Below are 10773 nucleotides of genomic sequence, written 5' to 3'. Positions count from 1 at the left end.
ACCCAATGTACTTTTTCGGCCTATTTTTTGGGGTCTCGAAACTCCATTACCATTTTTGTGTCACTCGCAACGTTACCAACGGATTTAGAAATGAGCACAAGAGAAAGTGAGACAGAAAATGAAATAACAAAAATTTTATTATTTTTTAACGGAATGAAAGCTGTACAGTCCAGAATTGAGCATCAATCGATTAATTTGTTTGACATTCTACGGAAATGTTGTTTAATACTTTTTTTTAGTTATCCATGAGCTCTACTACAAAAATAAATTTCAATAAAATACATTCAATATTGGTAGGAGACTATTAAAATCAACTATTCATCCAGTCATATGCTTCCTACAAACACAGACTCGGTATACGAACATATGTACCTCGTATATGCTCTAAACAAACAATGCCCAGAGTGAGACACGAGAGAACAAGTAAAAAGAAATTACTTTGTCGGTAAATCGCCACTATCTTGATTCATTTATGTCAGGGAATAGAATTAAACACAATTCTTAACAATATGAACAATGAAAGGGCCTATGAGTTTACCTAAATATTAATTTTTTCTCTCTTCGTCATCTTAAAGGAGGCACATGTGAGACTGCTTTGACCAGCAGTCTTATAAAAAGGCTTTAGTCGTCGGCTTCGCGATGGGTTTAATTGATCGTTGGGTACTCAATGGTCAGCTTATGGTCATCGATGGTCAACTATGAGGTTGACATCAGCGTAGTACACGTATCTTTTCCACGCAACCCGTTTGGTTGTCCAGACGGCAAGGGAGGTGAACCTCTGGCCCGAGCACCGAAGGCAGCCCCGGGGCCACGGGCATTGGGTGACCTGGCATCCGCGGCGGAAAAATCAGGGAGGGAGGGACACGTTCGTCCTTCCCCGGGATGAGCCTCGACAGGCATGGCGGGGCCGGGGACTCTGTGATGTCTCAGTAGAGTTCCCGGTCCCCCGCCGCAACGCCGGAGGACGGTCACCGTGGGATTTTAGCTGGTAAGAGTCCGACACTACCCCGAGCTATTTAGGGGCCTTGGGGTGTCCATGAGGATTTCCCCACGTAGAAAAAAAAAAGGGGGAGGTGAACCCCTACGTGGCGCGTCCCCAGGTGGCGGATGAGGGCAGCCGCTGGGATGGGATGCGGGGATGAGGTCATCAACCTGAGAAGACTGAGGGCCGCATCCTCGCATGGCATCCCGGAGGTCGGAGCGAAAGCTCCCGCGGACCAAAGACCGGTATGAATGTGTTGCGGGTGTGAATGTATGTGTGAGTGGGCATGGGATATTTGCCGCGGGTGTTACCTAAGGCTAGTTGGCCGCGGGTCAGTCCTGCGGCCAACATGGCCCCGCAGCCGGCGGCTTAGTCCCATGTCACGGGGCCGCGGGTGCTGGTGACCAGGCGTTTGCGGTTGAGTGGGAATGCGGTGGGAGGTGTGCCTCTTACCGGGAGAGGCCTGAAAAGGCATGGCGCGGCGGGGGATTCTGTGATGGCACACTAGAGTTCCCCGTCCCTCGCCAGGCGTCTGAGGATGGTCACCGTGGGGTTTTAGCCGGTAAGAGTCCGGCACTGCCCGCCGACCCTCCTGCGGGTGTGCATAAGGATTTTCCCACGTACAAAAAAGAAAGGTACGCGTATCTTCTAGCCGTCACTCGCCAAGCTAATATTGAGTGACTAGTTATAGCGTTATGTCACGTTTTGCCACGATTTGCCGCAAGCTCGTTTTTTCTATGATGCGTTAGATTTAACTGTTGTACGAATTGTGTTCGATATTTCTGGAGCCCTTTTTTTTTGTACATGGGGAAATCCTCATGGACACCCGCGGGCCCGCCCGAAGCCGCCGGCCGCGTGACTACGTTGGCTGCAGGAATCACCCGCAATCAACTGGCCAACCTGCGGCCTTAGGTAAAACCCACAGCAAATATCCCATGCCCCATGTTGGAGTCCGCCGCCTCTACGTGGAGGTGGTGCGGTCAGTTGCCCTCTACGGGGTCTCTGTTTGGCGCCTGGACCTGGAGGCCAGCCGATGCAGCATGGAGATGTTGCGCCGCGTCAACCGTCGGTTAGCCATCCGGATTGTTAGAGGGTATCACACCATCTCCCACGAGTCGGCGACTACCCTGGTGTGTCTTCCGCCATGGAGCTCATAGCATGGAGAAACCAGTTGGTTTTCCGGCACTCCATGGAGCTCCGGGAGGCCCGAATACCGGCAGAGGTGAGGAAGCAAGCGGTCGAAGCGACGACGCGCCGTGCCCAACGGACCGTTTTGGTTAACACTCATTCAAGTTGGTGGAGCCACACAACGGTCCGTTGGTGCAGTCCTGCCACATTGGCAAGAGTGACAGGACAAACCGGGTAGGCTGCCCTACAGGATGACAAAGGTGCTCACCGGACATGGTTGCTTTGGTGAGTACCTGTGTCGAATCGGGAAGGAGGCGACAACGATGTGCCACCATTGTGGAGACCCTTAAATCACGACGCAGCGCACGCTGGGAGCCTGCCCAACGTGGGCAGATGAGCGCCGTGTCCTGGAGCAGGAAGGAACCTCTCGCTGGCCACAGTAGTTGGCAAGATGGTGGCCAGCGAGAGAACATGGCAAGTGGTGGCCTCCTTCTGCGAGGTAGTTATGCCACAGAAGGAGGCCGCCGAGCGGGATGTGTGGCTCGCGCTACGCGAGGGAGGGCTTAGAGAGGGGCTAGAGCGAGGAGACCTTCGCCTCCTGGCCCCCTCCAATATCCTTGAGGTCCTGAGGGACCTCCAAGAGGTGAGGCGGCCCGTTAGCTTTCATCTCCGGCTACCACGTCGGTCGTCCCTAGGGGCTGCAGGTGCTCGGTGCAAGGGGCCCGAGCACTGAAGGCAACCCCAGGGCCGCGGGCATCGGGTGACCTGGCGTCCGCAGCGGGGTACTCTGCGACGCCTGATTAGAGTTCCCGGTCCCCCACCACAGCGTCGAAGGACGGTTAGCGTGGGGTTTTAGCCGATATGAGTCAGGCGCTACCTCTAGGCACTTCCCTATTTAAAGGCCTCGCGGTGTCCATGAGGATTTCCCCACATTAAAATCCCATGCCCCAGTCTACTCATACAAACATTCACACGCAATCCATTCATACCGGTATTTGGATCGCGCGAGCTTTCGCTCCAACCTCAGGGATGCCATAGGAGGATACGACTACCAGCCATCTCAGGTTGATGACCTCATCCCCGCGGCTGCCCCTATCCGCCACCTGGGGACGCGCCACGTAGGGGTTCACCTCCCCTGCCACCAGGACAACCAAACGGATGCGTGAGAATGTTTCTGGAGCCAGTTTCCTCCTTAACTCGAACCCCTTCCGATACGTGATTTTGGGAGTGTCAACCAATTTTCGTGTTGACTTTCGGTTCGATCGATTGACTTGATGAGGACCCATTTTCATGCCCCGTTTGGGCGGAAAACTCCTCCCTCACACACGAACGTGGTGGAAGAAAAGTCCCCGGTCACCCTGAACGAGGGTGCCCGAGGTTTCCTCCCCAAGTCGAAGGGCGTGTTAATTTGCTAAAAGCAATGTTAACATAATTTTCTTATTAGGAGAATGAAAAGGAAAAACTAAAAATGAAAAATAGATGTATGTATGTATGTATGTATGTATGTATGTATGTATGTATAGCTTTATTGACTTCCCCTTAGGGTTACATGAACTCCCTCCTTACTTTACAACACTTCCTTAACTTAACTTGATTCTGACTCTTATTCTACCCCTCCGCTCGCTTTTCTCCCCTTTCTCTCTTTCCGCTCGCTCGCCTCCGCCAGTCTCCCTCTCTCTTATCCTACTCTTATGCTAATCTTAACCTACACGCTTTCGCTCCTTAATTCTCCCCTACGCCTCTACTTCCGCTCGCCACCTCCGCCTTCGACTTCCATTTCCACTCTTTCGCTCCTTCCTTCCTTTCTACCTCCCTCCTTCAAGCCCCCCTTCGCCCCCCCCTCTCCTCTTTCCCTCCAGCCTCTTCATACAATCCTCCCCTCTCCCTCAAATAGATGTAAGTGTAAGTTTTATTTCTCATTGTTTCAACATTCGTTTCGTAAATGTTTGTAAAATTTTTCAACAAAGTAATGTATACGTAAAACTAACCTGCTTGTAATTTTAAGTTCTAACTTATTTCTTTATAATATAAATATATACAAAATGTCATATTAATGTATAAAAACTTACTATGAATAATGCTGAAAATTAAATTTACATACATGTCACTTATGTTATAACTTTATGATTAATATTATTATAAAAGCGATTCAGCAAGGTTTGATTAAGCATATAATAAATATATTTATAATAATGTAAGAATAACAGAATATAAAAAAAAATTTAGTTAAAATCATTGTGTTTGCATATGAGTATATCACATGATAGATTTATATTTTTGGAAGAGCCGATCATAGCTAAAGCAGCTATTATAAGTAAAAACCCCAATTGTGGGGTAAATCGTGGGAGTGTTATTTGAATTACCAGCCCCCTCAATAGTTTCAACGGTTTTAGTTGATTTCTTCTTTCATTTAAAATTAGTCCAACTTTTGAAAATATCCTTTCGCAATGTACTGAAGTCGCAACTATACAAAGTAGTTGATGCATTAATTTTATTAACAATGGAAATTGAAATTGGTGTTCCTTCCACAGGATTAGGGGATCTCCATTTTTACTATAAAAATGGAGAATTCTTTTTTCTAATATTTTCGTCTAATATGTGCCAAATTGATAACTCGTCAGATTCTGTATACTATATGCTTGTTTCAGATTGTATTTCAGGGGGTCTGTATTCATTCAATTTGTTTATTACTTCTGTTTTTATTAATTCTATTGTGTGATGTGAAAAAAAGCATGTTTAAATCTTGAATCCAGGAAAGTACACAGTTGTATGATTAGATTGTTTTCTACTGTATCAAATCGAGTTAATTGGTGTTCTATGTTATTTATTATTTGTAAGGCACTGGATGAAAATGCTTTTTTCTGTATGTATGTATGTATAGCTTTATTGACTTCCCCTTAGGGTTATATGAACTCCCTCCCTACTTTACAACATGCTTTTTTCTGTAATTTACTGCATATATTTTTTAATCCGGAAATTAGTGGTATAATAAATGAAGCTGTTGGATATTTTTCGCCGCTAATAATTTTGGTTGCTGATATTTGCTTTAATATTACTGTTGATTCATGTAATATTTCCCACTCTGAATTTGAAATATATGGTAAATTTTTATTAATAATAGCTACTGTGGTTTTAACTGGTTCTTCTAATAATACGAAGCTATTGATCATATAATAAGTTGAATTCCACCTAGTGGTAACATCGTGAATTAATTTTAATGGGTTTCTGCCTGATGTTATCTGGTAAGTTTTTAATTTTTCTACTGTGTAGTGCTGTTTTTGAAATATTGAATTATTATTCTTACATTATCAAGAAACGAATTTATTATTAAATTTATTAATAAATCTTTTATAAATAATTGTAATAATCTTTTATCAATATTTTTATGGTTTGCTGCAGTTATTCTTTTTTGTAGAAATGTTGTAATATGTGGTTGAATTGATGTTACTTGTGCATTTTCAGTCTGTCCTTGGTTATCCTCTGATGTTGATGCTGGCAATGATGGAGCAAGCCTTGGTTCAGATTGGGATGTTCCTGGTTCATCAGGAGTGGTTCCAAACTATGCAAAAATTTTTGATTCATTACATATGTTTTATTTTCAATCTGGTTGAAATATTTTTACTTATACATATATGATACTGCAATCTTTGTGCAGTCTAAAAGTATTGATTTAATTTTGAAGATATTTAAAGAATGTGCCATTTTTTATTAACTTGTTCAATATATTTTACATTTTGGTATTTTTATATTTTATATTTTATATTTTATATTTTATGACTTCAGTTTGTATTTTAGGTATAGTGTTAAGACTTAAATTAGATTTTATTGTTAAATTCAATTCGCAAAGTACATGATGTGTTACCTCAAAATAATTTGTAATGACATTTTTTACATTTAGAATATTGTTTGTTGCTGCAGATATATTTAATATTTGTAATATGTTTTTATAGTATTTTAAGTATTTTAGGTATAATATTTGTTATATTTTGAATTCTTTTATTTGACTTCAATTTGCAAGCTTATAATACATTAATTGTAATTAAGCTTACCTAATGTGTTCTTTGTCTTCACGGTAGTGAAATAGTGGGATGAACTGCGATAATATGTTTTTTTAAATTTGTAAACTGTACACTCCTTCCTACTTTCACCCAACTCTCGTGGCGTCCTCTCTTCTTTCTGTCTTCCGCTTTCAGTTTCTTCCCCCTAATCAGAGATGCCAGAAAAGCACCGCCGGGTGCACACGCACACATGCCAGATACGCGTACGTGAGCTCGTGGAGTTTCGGAAAGTCGACAAAGGCAAACTGACGCATGCCCTCTTTCTCGATTCTCCGAAGCTGCCCAACGTAATTTCGGACCGCTTCGTGGGAGTCGAGAGAGAAAGGCTCACATTTGCCTTCTCGCTTTTAACAACTGAAATCCAACCTCCAGTCAACGGCATACGATTTGGATTCTCGAGCCGAGATTCTCGACTGCCCAGGCATTTTTACTTTCCGACCTATGTAGGCACACATAAGCAAAGTACCCATAATGAAAAAAAAATTTTGTAAAATTTATTTTACGGAAATACACGTTTTAAGACCTCCTGATCATATTTTAATTATTGAAAAAAAAGAAATTTTTTTTTATTCCCATGTATGAGTACACATATGTATATTATTAATACGATTGAATATAAATAGCTGAATGAATTTAAATGAAACTTTACATTTAAGTTTTATGTTCTCATTTCAAAGGCGTGTGGACGGATTCAAATACGTGAACACTAAACGTAACGATGTAATTATATTATTTAATATTTACTAACTATTTAACATAAAGAACATAAAAGAAAGACATAAAACGTAAACGTAAAACTGTGATTGCTCTCGACTAACGTTCGATACAGAGTGACGTTCCTGCAGTCAAAGTCGACCCTTCCTTATTCCTATCTTATAATAATGATCTAAACAAAACGCACGTTCGAGACGCAGTCTCTAAAACGTATTTCAGCTTAAACCTAAACACCTCACTCGATACCTACTCTAGCTTAGACTAAACACTCCTATCGACGCAAACGATAACGGTTCTCCTAGCCACACACATACACTCCTTACAGATTATACCTCTTGTTTCATAGTTGTTCCGATATATAGGCATAATGTATAAAAAATCTTTTAAATGTTTTGTGGACTGTTTGAAAACCCCGCGACATTGTACGAATGCGAAGACGAGTGAATGAGACGAGTGTGAATGAGAGAGAGAGAGAATGTATATAAACAGGCGGCGTGCCTAGCAGCGTGGATAAGAATAAGCGTAGCATAATCGAGAGCAGGTGTAACTCCAAGAGTGTAACGAAATTCCGAATAAGGTGTGTGCCGAAATAAATCTAAAGACCCTGTCTTATAAAAGTTACTGCAACAATTTCAGAAGTGGGATCGATATCCGGAACGATTAAGGACGATAAAATTGCGAGCGTGCAAGGTAAAGTCACGAAATGCGGCGGCTTACAAAATCGCGGACCACGTGGCGAATTACCGTTAAGTGCGGGAGTGTTAGTGTAGTGGCGACGGAAGAGAGTTCTCGCGAATTTGATAGCCGAGGGTTCGGGCAGGCGTGAGACGCGAATACTGCTCCAAACGGGAAAATTGGCAAAGGAAATTCGGGACGGGAATGTCGCGAGAAAACACACAGCCACGTGGCGAACATGGCGGACTTCCGGGCGGTCGAGAAGCCGGAAGTATGGCCGACCCGTCGTACGGATTTGGAATGCGGCACTTCCAAAACGTCGACGGGATACTGCCGGAGTACGATCCAGTCAAAAACGACGTTAATATCGACCAATGGATAGACAAGGTCGAGGAGTACGGCGACCTGTACTCGTGGGACGAGGTCGCGATCAAACATTATGGACTTTCCAAACTAACGGGTGTGGCTAGGCTTTGGCGCGACAGCTTACCGCGAGGAGAGCGAAGCTGGAGGGAGTGGACCGCGCTCCTGAGAGAAAACTTCCCGTGCAGGGAGACCGCCGTCTCGCTGAGGATGGAGGCGCAAAACTACGCACGGCGTCCCAATCAAGAAATCGTCGAATACTACTACGAAAAGCTGGCGAGGTGTAACAGGGCACGCATGGACGATCGAGAGGCAATCGAGTGGATAGTCAACGGGCTAAACAGTAATAGGTTCCGAGATTATCTGGGGCCCTTATCCAGGTATGCCAAACCCAGCGAGTTGCTACCCGATTTACAAAGCGGAAGTAGGCATATTCGAGAATCAATCCGAAATAACGAGGCTCGCGGACCGTTAGAAACGGAGAGAGGTATGAAGGTCAGTGTTAAATGTTATGGATGTAAACAGACCGGGCACACCGCGAAAACTTGTAAGCAAAGATATAAACCGGTAACTTGCTTCAAATGCGGGCAACCGGGACATTACTCAAGGGCGTGTACAACGGCTGCCGTCGAAGTCAGACGCGGAAACACAACATCGGGAGCGTTGCCGACGACCGGTAGAACGAATATGTTACACGTAAATAAAAGTACGCATGACAAATATTTTAAAAATGCAGTTTTCGCCGGGAAACCGATGAGATGCTACGTTGACCTGGGGAGCAGTGCAGTGGCGGTGCGACAAGACACAGCGAACGAGCTGGGGGTGCAGTATCGGCGATCGCAGCTGAGACCATTGATAGGATACGGCGCCGGCTCTGTGAATCCGATCGGCGTGTTCACAGCACCCTTGGCCATCGATGGTGTGGAAGTTCTGGTGGAGGCACACATCGTTCCGAACGAGTCTCAAGACGTGCCATTGCTCGTGGGGCATCCGTACACGGAGCATCCGGACGTCAACATCTTAAGCACGAGCACGGAACTACGCATCGCACCGAGCGTGGACGACCTAGTACGAGACGCAGCAGGACCATCGGGAAAGACGAGGTTGCAGGCGCAGAAAGAACAGGTGATACCTTCCAATTATTTGGGGCACATCACGGTGAGTGGTACCCTGTTGAATCAGGAGCTGTGCGTCGAGGGAGGGCCGCGACCCACGGGCACGCTGATTCCGAGATGTATCGTGGAGACCGATAGCGAAGGTCGTACGTTTATTCCAGTTTTAAATGTCACAGGGAACGATCTAACCATTAAAGCAGGAGAAACGGTGGCGCGAGGCGAGCATTGCGAGAGACGAGAAATCAGACGTGAGGTCAACGAGGAGCCAGTGACGTTGGATGAAATAGACACCGACGCATCCGGGGAGGAGGCGCAACAGTTACTGGAACTGGTCAACGAATATCGGGATCTGGTGGCCAGGAACGTACGTCAAATTGGATGCACCGACAAGGCCGAGATGCACATCGAGCTCACCACCGACAAACCGGTGTACTTCTGTAGGATTTTCACAAATTGTTTTATAAATAGCTTTATTAATAATATAATATCCTTATACAATGGTTTTACCGCTGACGAACTCGCGCAGACTCCAGTCGCTACAATACTCTCTCTGCCGCCGAACATTCACTCCTTATATTCACACCCTCAGTCACTTCATCCTTCTTACGCATTCATCCCTTTTTTCACTCGCTCCTAAGGTCCTCGCATCCATGGCCCAGACTCACGCAGTCACGTACACGCTTCGCCTATCGCTTCATTCTCACAGTTTAGTCCCTTGCATTCTTTCAACCACTCGAACTTTTCCAAACACAGTCACGCTATTTTCCAAACATCCTGGCGCCGTCCAGACGCAAGACGACACCGGCTGCTCGCTCGCAACAATCTTCCATTCATACCTCACGCATAGTCCCAAACCCCAGCACTCGACCTAACGCACGCATCCTAAACATTCATACCCCACACTCGGCCGTCCTGACTATGATACCTGGCCTCAGGTATCGTACCCTCGGTCATCGGTAGAGTCATTCACACCTATTTCGCTTAACGCTTCTTCGTCGCACGCCCACAATTTCATGTGATCCGCTGCGGTCGAGGTCGTGGCGGGACCTTCGTGATCACCGATCTTTTCCACGACATACCGGTCATTTCGCAACACTTTGGTTATTTATATGGTCCTAGAAACTTATTGGCGGATTTTAGGCCAGGACCTTGCTGGGTACGCCTTATGGCTACGATATCGCTAACGTTGTATTTTTTCGCCTCTATCCTATTCTTATTATAGGTTTTACGATTTTCCGACTGGAGTTTCCGGATACTCTCCACAGCCCGTACTCGAATCTCGTCTCGCGCGTTCTGAAATTCGGAGACCCATTCTCGTTCCAGTAGGTCTCTAACTTCGTGATTTTCGCGCAGTCGCGGATGTATCCCGAACAATACGCGGAAAGGCGACGTGCCCAGGCTTCTGGCCGGGGTAGTGTTAAGGCATTTTTGCGCTGCTTCCAAATACTTGAACCATTCCTCCCGCTTAGGGTGCGCCGCTTTTGTGAGGACCGGTATGAGGGTTCGGTTCACACGTTCCACCTGACCGTTCGCTCGCGGAATACCTGTAGTTGTTAATTGGTGTTCGATTTTCTCGTTTGCACAGTACTCGTTGAACTCCATAGAGGTGAAGGCTGATCCTCTGTCTGAAACGATACGCCGCGGATTACCGAAAATCGCCGATTGCTTCGTCAGTCGTGTTATGGCCTCGCTCGCGCTCGCCGATTTGGTAGCGTAGAGCCACGTAAATTTCGAGAAA

The sequence above is a fragment of the Colletes gigas genome, unplaced genomic scaffold, assembly GCF_013123115.1.
Source record: "Colletes gigas isolate AHSC1104 unplaced genomic scaffold, ASM1312311v1 Colletes_gigas_Sc00019, whole genome shotgun sequence".
Lineage (NCBI taxonomy): Eukaryota > Metazoa > Arthropoda > Insecta > Hymenoptera > Colletidae > Colletes > Colletes gigas.
Note: the sequence above shows the minus strand (reverse complement) of the source record.